The sequence below is a fragment of the Vombatus ursinus genome, unplaced genomic scaffold (genome assembly GCF_900497805.2).
Source record: "Vombatus ursinus unplaced genomic scaffold, bare-nosed wombat genome assembly UNPS02009835.1, whole genome shotgun sequence".
NCBI classification, from domain to species: domain Eukaryota; kingdom Metazoa; phylum Chordata; class Mammalia; order Diprotodontia; family Vombatidae; genus Vombatus; species Vombatus ursinus.
The window spans coordinates 4348070-4363085 of NW_020949613.1; positions in this window are offsets into that span (position 1 = coordinate 4348070).

Genomic DNA, 15016 nt, shown 5'->3' on the forward strand with positions numbered 1-15016 from the left:
TAGTTTCCTTTCCTGTGAAAATGTCTTTTTATGGAAAACCCTTAAAAATGCAATGAGACGAGATGAGGATATTTATCAAAGTGAGTCTTGAAAAAAGGGAACGTTTGTTTCTAAAAGTGAAGGAGCCCAAAGCCCTTTTCAACCTGTGTGCAGTCTCTCACTCCTCAATGCTTGACTTGTTGCTTTTTTTTTCTTTCATTATTTATTAATGGTGTTTTTTCAGGTTGTTTTATAAACTCCATAGCTAACCACTGCTTCTGTGTGCACAGCACTATCATTGTGTGCAATTTCAACAATTTATAGGATTGACTTGGATTAAATAAATTGGTTTTACATTCATAAAACGAGAAGACTGGAAGTTTCAGCGTCATACCATATATACTAGCATATACAAGCCACCTCTCTTGAATGAAATAGGGCACTAGACAAGCAAAGAAAGCTCTAAAAGTCAACATCCTGCCAAAATAGAGGACATAAAAGGATTAACAGAAGTCTGAAATCTATCGAAGTCAAAACTCTATGACTAGGGACATGAATATAGGAAAGGTTAGGTTATTCTTCTTCTAGGGTATCACTGAGCCTTCAATCCCTAGTCAAGAAATCTAAAACTACCATTCTGTTTGTTCATTAAATTTCTTTTTTTAATTATAAACTTAATAATTCTCATCAAACACAAACATTATTGTGTGAAAAAGTAGCGCCAAAACAAGCCTTGTATGTGGAAGTATAAACTAAAACTTTGTGTGAGACTATTTATGTGAGACTATTTTTTAAAGAATATATATTAAATTTAACAAAACAGTAGCAAAAATGTCCTGTATGTTTGGGATAATCACTTTACTGGTTAGGCTGCCACTCTTCCTATTTTTAAATTTTCTGGTGAAGATATGTTGTTGCCGTTCAGTTGTTTCAGTCACGCCTGACTCTTTGTGCCCTCATCTCTCTTTTCTGGGCAAAGATACTGGAATGGTTTGTTATTTCCTTTTCTAGCACATTTTACAGATGAGGAAATTGAGCCAAACAGGGTTAAGTGACTTGCCTAGAATCACACAGCTACTAAGTGTCTGAGGTCATATTTGAACTCAGGTCTTCCTAACTCTAGGTCTAGTGTGATATCCACTGTACCACCTGGCTGCCCCAAAGATACATAAAAGGGGAATTTATTAGTAATTAACATATCATTGTTTTACTTTTTTTATATTTATATTTGAATCATCTCCTCAACTAACTTGTAAGTAATTTGAATACCTGAGGTGCACTTTTAATTCCTTTACATCTGGATATAATAAGAATTGTAGGACCAGGAGTAAGAAGAATGGCTTTTAGTCTCAGCTTACCTCTAACTACCTGTACAACCTTGAACAAAATCATTTTGTATTTGTAGGCCTATTTTCTAATACCTATTCATCGATGCACATTGCCCATTCCCAAATGTCCTCTGATAACATGTTGTTTAGTCAGTTTTCAGTCGTGTCCTACTCTTTGTGACCCCATTTTGGGGTTTTCTTGGCAAAAATTCTGGAGTGGTTTGCCATTTCCTTTACAATTCATTTTACAGATGAGGAAACTGAAGTAAACAGGGCTAAATGACTTGTCCACAGTCACACAGCTAAGTGTCATAGTCCAAATTTAAACTCATGAAGACAAATCTTTCTGACTCCAGGCCTGATGTTCTATCCACTGTACCACATAGCTGTCTCTGCTAACTGAAGATTCCTAAAGATACTGTTTGGTAATTACAGGAGAGGCTAGGGAGCTAAACTAGTTATTTTGTGAAGATTACATGGTTACTTCCCTCAAAGTATTCTCCACAAGCTTTCAGACTATACTCCTCAAGTCTTACTCAAAGGCTGAAATTCTACTATTAGATATTTCTTTGTTTGGAGTAATTAATCGTGTTTCCAGGAGTTTCTTGTTAAAATATCCACTGTGATTCATTCTTTAACCAAAAAAAAAAAACCAAACCCAAAAAAAAACCCAAGAGGAAGGACAAGGAAACAAGTATTTATTTAACTCAGTTGATCCTCACAACCTATTGAAGTTATTGCTGTTATTAAGATCATTTTGTAGTTAGAACAGAGGTTAAGTGCCCAGATTCACATCGCTAGTGAGTTTCTGAAGTTGGATATAAACTCAAGTTTTCCTGACTCCAAGCCCTTAGTGCTCTATCTATTGTACCACTTAGCTACCCCTAACCTAAATGTGATTTATCATATATGGTTGTCTTTTCATTGTTAATGACTTCTTTCTCAGAATCTATGGGTTTCTTGGCAAATGTTTAACATTAGGGGACAATGTAAGCCAGAGACATTTATGTTTCAACTGCATCATCATCATCCACATTTTCTCCCTCACTTTCTTAAGTCTAGAAAATCAACAAAATAATGAATCAAGCCCTGATTTGTAGTGCTTTCTGTTTCCCATGGTGTAAGTGATGACACTAAAAATTTAATAATTGGCTTTTGTGAGATGCTTATGTAACAGTCTTGCATAGAATCATAAGATCATAGATTTTGATCGAAAAGCCTATCTAGTCCAACCTCTTCATCTTACAGATATGGAAACTGAGTCCCAGAGTTATTTCACTCATTGATTGACTGATTCTTTGGATGTTTTAGAGATCCAGTTTGAATTGGAATAGCCTGGTTCTTTCTGAAGGATGACCAGAAATTTGGTTTCACTTACAGGCAAGCACATTAGATCAAAGTGGACACCCCAAAAGGCTAGGTCTATGCCCAGTAAGTAGAATAATTAGATGTACAGGTTGTATTATTTGAGGAGCTCCAAAAAATTGGCATTCAAAAATATCTATTCCTATTCTAACCACCCACAACTTACTATATTATATAATTAGGTTAATTACTGTATTTGAGGCATTGTATCTCCTACAAAGTCCTGGCAAAAAATAAAATGGACAAGCTGGCAAGGAGTAACACATTAATCAAATAGTACATTAAATCCTAGGTACCAGATAAGATGATAAGTAAGCAGGAAAAGAAAACTACGTAGAACAGTAGGAAAGGTATGTTTAGATAGAAATAGGTGTTAGTATAGAAATCAGGATATGTGGTTTGAAATCTTGACTGGCATTTACTTTGTAACCCTGGAAAAGTGACCTTTGTCTTGCCACTAGACTCTGATGATGGCACAGCTCTGCCTTACTCAAATTCAATTCACAAGCAAGTCAAGACATCACCCTCATGATGTCAAGGTTCTCTTCAAGAACAAAGAAGGAACAACAACAGTGACCCCAGAGAAGTATCTTAGCCTCTCTGAGCCACTTTTTAACATGGACTTATACTCCTTGTCTCATAGCATTGTGGTTAGGATAGCACTTCATAAATGTTAAAGCAGCACAGAATTGAGAGATTTTTAATTTTTTTAATAATTAAAACTAATTTAAAAATTGTTAGTAGTAGTATTAATAAAAAGGGTCTTTGTATTCACAATTGTTTGTTTTCTTGATGGGCAGTAAGGAAGATAAGACATAAAGGGTGCTGCTTTGGGAAAGCAACAGAGGCGAGGTATCAATTATTTGGGACCATTAAGACATGGATGTATAGGGTTGAAATGGAGAAGAGCTTGAAATGTCAAAGTTGGAAAGGGCCATGCCATATACACAGTATTAATATTCAATAATCCAATCAAAGAAACCCCTAGTAATTACCTACTACCAGATATTCAAAGACAAATAGAATTTCCTGCCTTCAAGGAGGCTACATTCTATTCGGAATTGATGGGCATAAGTAAATATAGTGCAGGGAAAATTGAAGAGGCAAAGCATTATCAACCAGGGGGAAGAGATTAAGAAAATTTTCAAAGAGGAGGTAGTATCCAAGTTGATCCTTAAATGATGGACTTGTTTGAATACACAGAGTTTAAAGACATAGCACTTTTCGGAAAAGTAGAATTTGGGAAATGGAAAACAATACATTTTGACTGAAGCCTTATCTATATAAAGAAACATGACAATAAGTCAGAAAGATAGACTTACCTCAGCTTAAGTAATTTATCATTTATCCTATACATAATGAAGAGCCACTGAATGTTTTAGAGCAGGAGAAAAATGGTTTGGTTAGACTTAGAACTATTTTGACAGATTTGTGGAAGGTGGTTTGAAAAGGAAGAGATGGGAAGCAGGGAGATCAAATATGGACAGAATAGGTAAAAACTAGTGAGGTCTTGAATTAGAGTCGGAGAGAGAAAGAAGGGGATACATTTGAGGGATACTCTGGACCTACATAATATCACATATTCTAGTGGAGTTTATTCATGGAAATATGCTCCTTTCTACTAACTATTCAAATTCAGAACATATTTATGTGAAGCCCTTATTATATGCCAGACACTACGCTAGGTGCCAGGACCACAAAGATAGAAATGAAAAGTCCCTCTCTTCAAGGAGCTTACATTCTTCTGGGGGAAAGGTGGGGACAACATAAGTAAATAAGTAAATTCAAACAAAGATACAATATAATTTCAAGAGGGTGAGAATAAAAATTATTGGAGGAATGAGGAAAAGTATTTTGTAAACAAATCAATTAAAAGCATAAGTATGGTGTTTCATTCCAAATTAATGTTAACTGACAATATGCTCTATGACTGTCATGATATTTTTATTAGATGAGAGCCTGTGGCAAAGGGGTAATAATCCCACTTACAGAAGAGTTTTTGGATTTCACAATGAATTTTTGGGTTTTTTTTCCCTAATAAGTAAAGTTGAACCTCTTGTTCAGTAACATGGGATGTGAAATTATATAAATGATAAATACTGATAACAGAAGGAGAAAAACTATGAATATAAGATGTTTATAAATCAACAAATACATTGTAATATACAAATTATAGGCTTCTTATGGTACCCAATCATCAATCAACTTCTAAAAATACATACTAATAGCTTATGTTTATAAGGATTTGCCAAATAATACACCTACATACATATATATATATATAATTTTTGTCTCTATCTCTATATTTCTACACTTATATCTGTATCCATCTACACCTTTATATCTCTAGCTATATCTTATCTAATTCTATCTCTATGTCTCTAAATGTATATCTATACATCTATACCTACACCTATCTCTATTTTTCTCTATCCAGAAATATAGATAAATAATCACAATAACTCTGTAGGGTAAGTGTTTTTATTATCATTTCCATTTTTACAGGTGAAGAAATTGAGGTTCAAAGAGGTTAAGTGATATACCTCAGGTCCCATAGCTACTAAGTCTCTAATAGGGAATTCACATGAAAGTCTTATTGACTCCAAGGCCAGAGTTCTATTTATTTTACTACACTAGCACTTATGTATCATAATATCATCTGTTTAGAGCTGGATAAGATCTTAGAGGCCACCTAATCCAGTTTTTTTTTAATGGAGAAACTCAGAGAAGGTAGGTGACTTATCCAAGGTAATAAATGTCAGAACCAGAATTTGAACCCCCTAACCTACTAACTGTGACACCAGAGTGCAGAGTTGGTTTGGATTCCTCTTCAGAGAGCATTCTGATATGTGTTGTCTTTAGTGAGAATATAGGAGCTTTCTGCATAAATGGACTACTTTCCTTTAATTGTCAAGAGGGCTTCTGAAAATAATGGAAAATAAAGCATGAGACACTGGATTCTACATTTCCTGTCTGCAAAATTAAAAAACAATCATCATGCTAAAGCATTCTCAATTTTAAGGACAATTTTGAAAGCAGAATTCAGGTACAATAATTAGCTTGTTGATTTCATAACCACATTGGGAACGATCTGAATAATGGAGCAACATCCAGCTGGAGATCTGTGACTTCCATTTCTAGGTCAGTTCACAATGATACTAAATGCCAAGGTGTCACTTCTGATTTCTGGGCAAAAGGATAAACATGTGTCAATATTTTTTAAAATAAATTAATTAGAAAGTAAGCTTACAAAAAAAATAAGACCCATACTTCTGGGCAAATGGAGCTTAATTTTTTATCCACTTACTACTTTCCTTGTGCCAACCTCCCCATAGGAAGTCCGTAAACAAAGAAAGGTCTAGGTTTTCATATTCTTGGACTGCCACCATCTATTGCTGTGTGCTTCTTTCCGCCTAGGTCTTCCTCTCCTCAGCAGCAGTGGGGCAGGATGGAGCCAAAGTGGGTGGCAGACAAACCCATCTGTTTTCAAAACTTCATTATGGGGTCATTAAAAAGGCCTCATGGCTTATGCTGCATACAGCTCTGATATGACAGGAGAAGATAAACAATAGTGATGAGCAAACCTCAGTGGCTTTTAAAGTTTACTTTTAGTTTAGATAAATTCAGATGCTTATCCCCACTTATCTAAACCTTTGGAGCTCCCTCCAGCAACTGCTTATAATACATTTCCTGAGTTTCTATGCAAAATCTCAACTTTTAATAGGCCCCAATTACTACTGATTTGGTAGACCAAATTCCCTACCTTCAACATTTTGTCCAACGTGGAACTTGAAGAAAAGTTGGCTTCATCATGGTTTGGGCAATGTTAATTTACTGTAACATAGAGCTGCCATTCTTTTCTTTCCATAAGGTGTTCAATCCTTTGTTGCAGTTATTCAGTCATTTCAGGCACATTCAACTCTCTGTGACTCCATTTGGGGTTTTCTTGGCAAAGAGACGAGTTTGCCATTTCCTTCTCTAGCTCATTTTATAGATGAGGAAACTGAGGCAAACATGGCTAAGTGAGTTGCCCAAGGTCACCCTGCTAGTAAGTGTCTGAGGCCAGATTTGAACTCAGATTTTTTTGACGCTAGGCCCTGCACACCCTAACTCCTAATTACTATCTTTTTGGTTTTGGCAAGTCAGTTAACTTTTCCACACCTAAGTTTCTTCATCTGTAAAATGAAGGAATTGGATTTACTGCTTCTACAATTCCTTCTAACTCTACAAACCCTTGAATTTAATAATCAGAGACACCGGAAGTGGTACTCCCATCATAGGTACTCCCATCATTCTAGTCTTCCAAGTAAAAAAAAATGAGGGAAAAAGAGGGGAAGTAATCTGCCTAAGGTCACCAAGGTAGAAAAGGTAGGCTATGAACCCAAGTTTTATGATTCAGTGGTCAGCTACACTATACAGTTATGATGATGAAACTTGTGATAAAAAAAGTGAACATGAGTTATTGGGGTGGAGCCAAGATGGCAGAGTGAAAGCAGTGACTTGCTTGAGCTCTCCCCCAAAGCCTTCCAAATACCTGTAAAAAATGGCCCTAAACAAATTCTAGAGCAGCAGAACCCACAAAAAGATAGAATGAAACAAATTTCCAGCCCAAGACAACCTGGATGGTTGATCAGAAAATTCTATCATGCTGGGCTGGAAGAGGAGCGCAGTTCAGCATGGGCCATGCAAGCTGCCCAGGCAAAGACCAGGCCTCAGAGAACCTGGAGCAATCCTCAGGGTATTGAATCTAGGGAAGCTGTGGCAGTTTCCACACTTCTCAACCCACAAATGCCAAAGACAACTTAGAAGTTCAGTAGGAAAAGTCTGTCTGACCTTGGTGAAAGAAAACCTTGATCCAACTCCATTCCTAGTGAAGCCCCAGGGCAGCAGCTGCTTCCAGAGCTCCTAGCCCACAGACAGTGGGGGAATCGAGTGGCTAATCAGAGGGAGATTGCAGGGGTATCCTTGCTGACTCTGAGGCAGGCTTCTCTTGCTTTGCCCATGCTTGGATCTGGGTCACAGCTCTGGGTGGTGGTCCTGGGGCGATAAACAGCACTGGTGGGGTGAAGCTTGTGGTAACAGTGGAGAGGGAATCCTCCTCACAGTTCCAAAGCGGAAAACAATGCTTGTTGTCTCTCATACACCAGAGCACAGGCCAGGAAAGAAGTAAATACCTCACTTTTGATCATACCACCTTGGAAGAACTGAAAATTTACAGGTCCCTAGAAGTATCTCTGAAAACAGCTGCACAAAACCCCCAAAGCTTGGGACAGTACATTATCCACACTGGAAGCAGACTCCTACCTTAACAAATAGTTTAAAACTCAAGTAATTGGCTGGGATCATGAGCAAACAGCACAAAAAGAGTCAGACCATAGAATCTTACTTTGGTGACAAAGAAGATCAAAACATACAACCAGAAGAAGACAACAAAGTCTAAGCTCCTCATCCAAAGCCTCCAATAAAAATATGAATCAGTCCCAGGCCATGGAAGAACTCAAAAAGGATTTTGAGAAGCAAGTAAGAGAAGTAGAAGAAAAAACTGGGAAGAGAAATGAGAGTGATGCAAGAAATTCATGAAAAACGAGTTAACAGCTTGCTAAAGGAGATCCTAAAAATACTGAAGAAAATAACACCTTGGGGTCAGCTAGGTGGTGCAGTGGATAGAGCACTGTCCCCGAAGTCAGGAGGACCTGAGTTCAAATCTGGCTTCACACCAAACACTTGACACTTACTGGCTGTGTGACCCTGGGAAAATCAGTTAACCCCAATTGCCTTGAAAAAGAAAAGAAAAGAAAAGAAAAGAACACCTTAAAAAATAGACTAGCTCAAACGGCAAAAGAAGTCCAAAAAACCAATGAGGAGAAGAATGCCCTAAAAAACAGAATTGGTCAGATGGAAAAGGAAGTCCAAAAGCTCACTGAAGAAAATACTTCCTTAAAAATGTGAATGGAGCAATTGGAAGCTAATGACTTCATGAGAAATCAAGAAATTGTGAAACAAAACCAAAAGAATGAAAAAATAGAAGACAATGTGAAATATCTCATTGGAAAAACAACTGACTTGGAAAATAGATCCAGGAGAGAGAATTTAAAAATTATTGGACTATCTGAAGGCCATGATCAAAAAAAGAGCCTAGACATCATCTTTCAAGAAATTATCAAGGAAAAATGCCCTGATATTTTAGAACCAGAGGGCAAAATAGAAATTGAAAGAGTCCACCGATCTCCTCCTGAAAGAGATCCCCACAGGAAACTCCTAGAGTTCCCACATCAAGGAGAAAATATTACAAGCAGCCAGAAAGAAACAATTCAAGTATTGTAGAAACACAATCAGGATAACATAGGATTTGACAGCTTCTACATTAAGGGACCAGAGGGCTTGGAATATGATATTCTGGAGGGCAAAGGAGATAGGATTACAACCAAGAATCACCTACCCAGCAAAACTGAGTATAGTCCTTAAGGGGGAAAAATGGACATTCAGTGAAATAGAGGACTTTCAAGCATTCTTGATGAAAAGACCAGAGCTGAATAGAAAATTTGATTTTCAAATATAAGACTCAAGAGAAGCATGAAGCAGTAAACAAGAAAGAGAAATCATAAGGGACTTATTAAGTTGAACTGTTTATATTCCTACATGGAAAGATGATATTTGTTACTCATGAGACCTTTGTTAGTATTAGGGTAATTGGAGAAAAAAATATATGTATAGATAGATAGATAGATACATAGATAGATAGACAGACAGAGAGACAGACAGAGACAGATAGATAGATAGAGGGCACAGGGTCAGTAGAAGATGAAGGGGTGATATCTGGAGAATAAAATTAAGGGGATAGAGAAGATTATACTGGGAGAAGGAAAAAGGGAGAGGTAGGTGGGAAGGGGTAAATTATCTCACATTAAACAGAAAGAAAAAGCTTGTACAGTAGAGGGGAATTGGCTTAAGGAGGGAATAATATAGACACTCAATTGGGTATGGAAATCTATCTTACCCTATAGGAAATTGGGGGGGAAGGGGTGGGGGGATGATCGAAGGGAGAGCAAATTGGAGGAGGGGGTAATCAGTAGCAAACACTTCTGTGGAGGGACAGGGTTAAAAGAGAGAACAGAAAAAATGGGGGGCAGGATAGGATTAAGGGAAATATAATTAGTTTTTCACAAGACTACTATGGAAGTGTTTTGTATGACTACACATGTATAAAATGTATCGAATTGCTAACCTCCTCATTCAGGGTGAGTGGAGAGGGAGGAAGGGAGAAAATTTGGACCCAAAGTTTTAAAAAACAAATGTTAAATTTGTTGGGAAATTAGATATACAGGCAATGGGGTATAGAAATCTATCCTGCCCTACAGGAAAATAGAAGGGGAAGGGGTTAAGTTAAGGGGGGGGTGATAGAAGGAAGGGCAGATTAGGGGAAGGGGTATTCAGAATGAAGCTGTCTTAGGGTGGGGGGAGGGATGAGATAGGGAGAAAATTTGGAGCTCACAATCTTGTGGAAGTAAATATTGAAAACTAAAAATAAATTAATAAATGTTTAATATTAAAAAAGGTAAGAAAAATAAAACAGTAAACTCATGAAAATGGATCAGATACATCTCTGAGAAAAAAAGGAATCTATGATGTTATAGAGTAAGAAATACAGTGTTGCTATTTCCTACCTCAGTTAAAGTCCTAATTCAATGCTTTGTCATATGGTAGAGATGCCTCTGGACCCTTATAGCCTCTTTCAATACATTGTAAGCTTTTTTTTTAATTTTAATAAAGTCTCATGATCCTGGAAAGGCTGTGATGAATATGGACCTGGCAGTGGATCATATGAGTGGCATCTATATTAGTTCATTTAGGTTACCAGACATAGGCAGATTAAAGTGGGAAACCAGGTTAAAAAAAATGGCTGAAACTAGAGAAAGGAGACTGTTGTAGTCAATGAAATGGCTTCAGTCAAGCATTAGTCCTCCTCCCTTACCACAATATCTAGTCTATGGTTTTATAGGAGGAGACACAGCTACGTGGCACAGTGGATAAAGTGCCGGCCCTGGAGTTAGAAGGACCTGAATTTAAATCTGGCCTCAGACACTTACTAGTTCTGTGACACTGGGCAAGTTACAAAACTCCAGTGAGCAAAAAATGGAAGGATTTATTGATAATGATTAATAAATACTTGGTAAGGGATAGAAGTAGAGACAAAGGAAATCCTTTGAACAGGAATCATACTTGCTGTTGCTGCTGGTGTTCCTACTGTTGTTTTTAAGTATTGTTAGGGAAAAGTCCAGATCTCTCATTTCACCAGAATGGGGAACTTGATGTGGGTACTCACTCACTCCATATATGCAGATTAACAACTTGTGTGTAATCTTGAGTTTGCAGTTTTTTGGGGGAAAAAAAGAAGTGTCTTATCTTTGGTCACATGGTTATTATATGTTAAATGCAGAATTTCAATCCAGGTCTTTCTTTCTCCAAGGTTTGCCCTTTGTTAAATATAACTCTTGATAGTTAAAATAATAATCATAAGAACTGATATGTATATAGTTTATGTACACTTTCTCATTTCTTCATGAAATGAGGACAGAAAACATTGTGAAAATGTTGCAAGCTTTTTTGTGAAGATTTTAAAAAATCTTCATGGGAAAAGAGAAGAAATAGACTACTTGAGAATTTCTTTTTCAAACCAATGATTTTAAAATCTAGTGCTGTTATGTAAAACTGTAGTTAAGTTGTCAGGGATAGAGGATTTGTGGTGAACTATACCGTGTGTTTGATCTATTCAGAGTCAAAGCATGAACTTTAATTTGCTTTTTACATTGTGACATTCTCATTATTCAAAAAGTGTGTTTAATATTTATTTTTGTGTACTTTTCTCTTGGAAATGAATTAGATGCCAATGTTACAGGGTTTAGAACTGGAAAGGACTTTAAAGACCATATTATCAAAAATCCTCATTTTTCCACATGAGGAAACCGAGGTCTAGAGAAGTAAGTTAATTTGTCCAGAGTCACTAAGGGAGTAAATGGAAGAACTAGGATTTAAATAAGGACCTTCTATTTCCAAATTCAGCAGTGTTTCCAACATACTACATTAATATCAAAGGTGGAGTCAAGATGGTGGAGTCAAAGTCACAACTTCCAAGCCTCCTCTAACATGTCTCCAAAAAAACAACCAAGCAAAACACAGAACAGAATTCTGAGTAGGAAAACCAATGAAAAGTTGAGTCATTTTTCCAGTCCAGGGTAACTTAGGAAGACAGAAAGAGAGGTCTGTGGGCACTGGAGTGGAGGGGGGTGACCAGATGTACAGCAGAGCAGATATTGACTCCTGCTGTGGGCTCTGGGGCAATATCAGCACCCAGAGTTCATAAGAGAATTGAAAACTTGTTCAGAAAGATTCCAGGAGACCCTAGTGCTAGTATTGGGTGCAGGATCAGATACCATTTCACAGTTCTAGTTCCCATTACCCAGTTCTAGGTCATGATTCCAGGGCAGAGTGAAGTGGTTATATTCACAAGAGAGCAGGGGCCCTCACTGTATAAAGACAAGAAAGAAGACCAGGAAGGCAATGACTGGACTTCTTTGCAGATCAAACCACAATGAAAGCACCAAAAACATAGAGGCCTTCAGACTGAGCTGTGAAAGCAGAACAATATGAAAGAGAGAAGCTCAGGCCAGTTATTCTTCCCCTCTCCGCATCCCTGACTCCCACCCCACAAGTGAGCAGAGCAGAATTCTAACATAAAGTTCAAAGTCAAGAAGCACACTGGAAAAATAAAGAAAAGAAAACCCCAAAAAAGAACCTGACCATAAAAAGCTACTATGGTGACAGAGAAGTTCAAGACGCAAACTCAGAAGAAGACATTAACTTGAAAACATCTTTAAGCCAAAAAAAAAAAATGCAGACTGGACACAAACCCAATAAGAATTCCCAGAAGAGCTAAAAAAAGAGATAAAAACATAAAAATTATTTTAAAAATCAGTAAGAAAAGTAGAAGAATTGGGAAAAGAAATATGAGCTATGCTAGAAAATTATTAAAAGAGAAATAACAGCTTGTTAAAGAGGCTCAAAAATACATTGAAGAAAATAACTCCTTAAGAATTTGAATTGACCAAATGGCAAAAGAGCACTGAAGATAATAACTCCTTAAACATTAGAATTGTTCAAGTAAAAGCTAATGACTCCATAAGACACAAAGAAACAATTAGATAAATTCCAAAATAATGAAAAAAAGAAGAAACATAAAATATCTCATAGGTAAAACAACTGACCTGGAAAATAGATCAAAGAGAGATAATTCAAGAATTTTGGACTACTTGAAAGCCAAAATTATGCTACACAACTATCCTTAATGCTGTAGATAAATTTAAGATAATATCTTCATACTCCCCAACATAGTGGATAATATGTACAACAAAATAAAGCTGTGTGTTTATTTTCTGTACACATCTTGTTTGTACATAGTTGTTTTTATATTGTGTCTCTCATTAGACTGTGAGCTAGTGAGACCTGGTACCATCTTTTGATTTTGTAGCTTCAGCACTGAGCACATAGTAGTAGTTATTTACTAATTTTACTTGACAATTTTATTTTCAATCTTGGAAAGGCCTTTCTTTCTATGTGTATGTGTATGTGTGTGTGTGTGTGTGTGTGTGTGTTTATGTGTATTGTATCTGGCTTTCACAACACAAACACATGCTTGTCAAATTTATATGGTAAAATGAGCTTTTAAATAAATACCTCAAATTTCCATTGGACAATACTAAGTGCTATTTTTGGACAATAAATTGAACTTCTGGTCTTTCAATTTATAGGATTTCTTCATTCCACAGATTTTTCCTTCATTTGTTTTCTTTCTTGATGTTCTTTCTTATTAAGTTGTTGGGGAAAATTCCCAACAACTTGATTTTGAGTATCTTGCTTCTTTTGGGGGAGGCAGGAAGGAGAGGGAAGTTACAGATCCCTTTGTCATGGAGAGGAGATAGGCAGACCATTGTTTTGATGGGCAGAAAGCTAGAAGGCAGAAGTGAGAAAAACAGACCTTTTCAAGATGTGTGTCTCAGTTAAAGGAGCAAGGGATGTGGCTAAGCTCTTCTCAATCATCCCCCCAAACATTGTCTAGGAAACAGCATTCCCTGGGAGAGCTGTTAAGACCCGTGAATAATAAAACAGATAAAGTACAGAGCGTGCTAAGCAACCATTTCAGGGTCAAGAGGCAAAAAAAAGGAACATTGATCTTTAAATTCAGAGGAATGAAAGAAGTATGCTTAGCATAGATGTAGAAAAAGGTAGTAATCAGGAAAATTTACATCAGAGATTTACATTGCTAGAATAATCAGCAATGACAGATCATATATTATCAGATCAAATGCTAATCATAGCTTGGAATCCCTGGCCCAATTTGCTATAATTTCCACCCAGCAAAGACTCCTGCTCTCTGAAATTTAGCTGTAGCCATGTTGGGTGCTAAAACCTAGGTCCTTTCATTGGCAGCAATCTTCTGGGCTGGAATGGACTCCAGAAAACACCATTTCATTCTATTTAAGCTTAGTTGAAAACATAATCCCCCTGATTTGTGAATCATGGCTGTTAGAGTTAGCCAAAAAGAAAGGTGAGTGTGAGAACCAAAGGACTTTCAATGCTATACAACTGAAATTATAAGGCTGTAAGTGTCCTCAAAGCAAATCTGCACACAGACAATCCTAAACAGATGGTGTCTTTCCTATTTTATAAGGGATTTCAAAATCTCCCTTGGAAACCCTGGTTCAATGTCTACTACCATTCAAAATGATTTCCTTATGGTTCATCTAAATCTTTCATGTTTCAATCTGAAACTTTTACTTTTCATTATAGCTACAGAAGCATGCAAAGTATAGTGAATGGTGTACAGGGTTTGTAGGCAGGTATACCTGACACACACTGTATTATCTCTGTGACCTTGGTTAAGTCAGTTAATTTCTATCTCAGGCAAATTCCCTAGGATTTCTTTATTTAGTCACAGAAAAGTTGCAATCTGTATCACTCAGGCACTTAGAAAATACATTAATAGCTAGTTATTTATTTCTTCACACATTACAAACTTCTCCTCCCCAAGATTAATTAAATTCATTGTTTGTAGCCATCCTTTATAGCTTTATAAGAGTATATTACTCATTGATGTGACTTTCCTATTTTTTCTCTCCTCTAAAAGTTTAAAATTTGAAAATGGACATTATTATTCAATAACCTAAACAGTTATTTATATCCATTACTGAGGTTATAATACTCCTGTTGCTGCTGCTGGTGCTGCTGCTGCTACTACTACTACTACTACTACTACTACTACTACTACTACTACTACTACTACTACTACT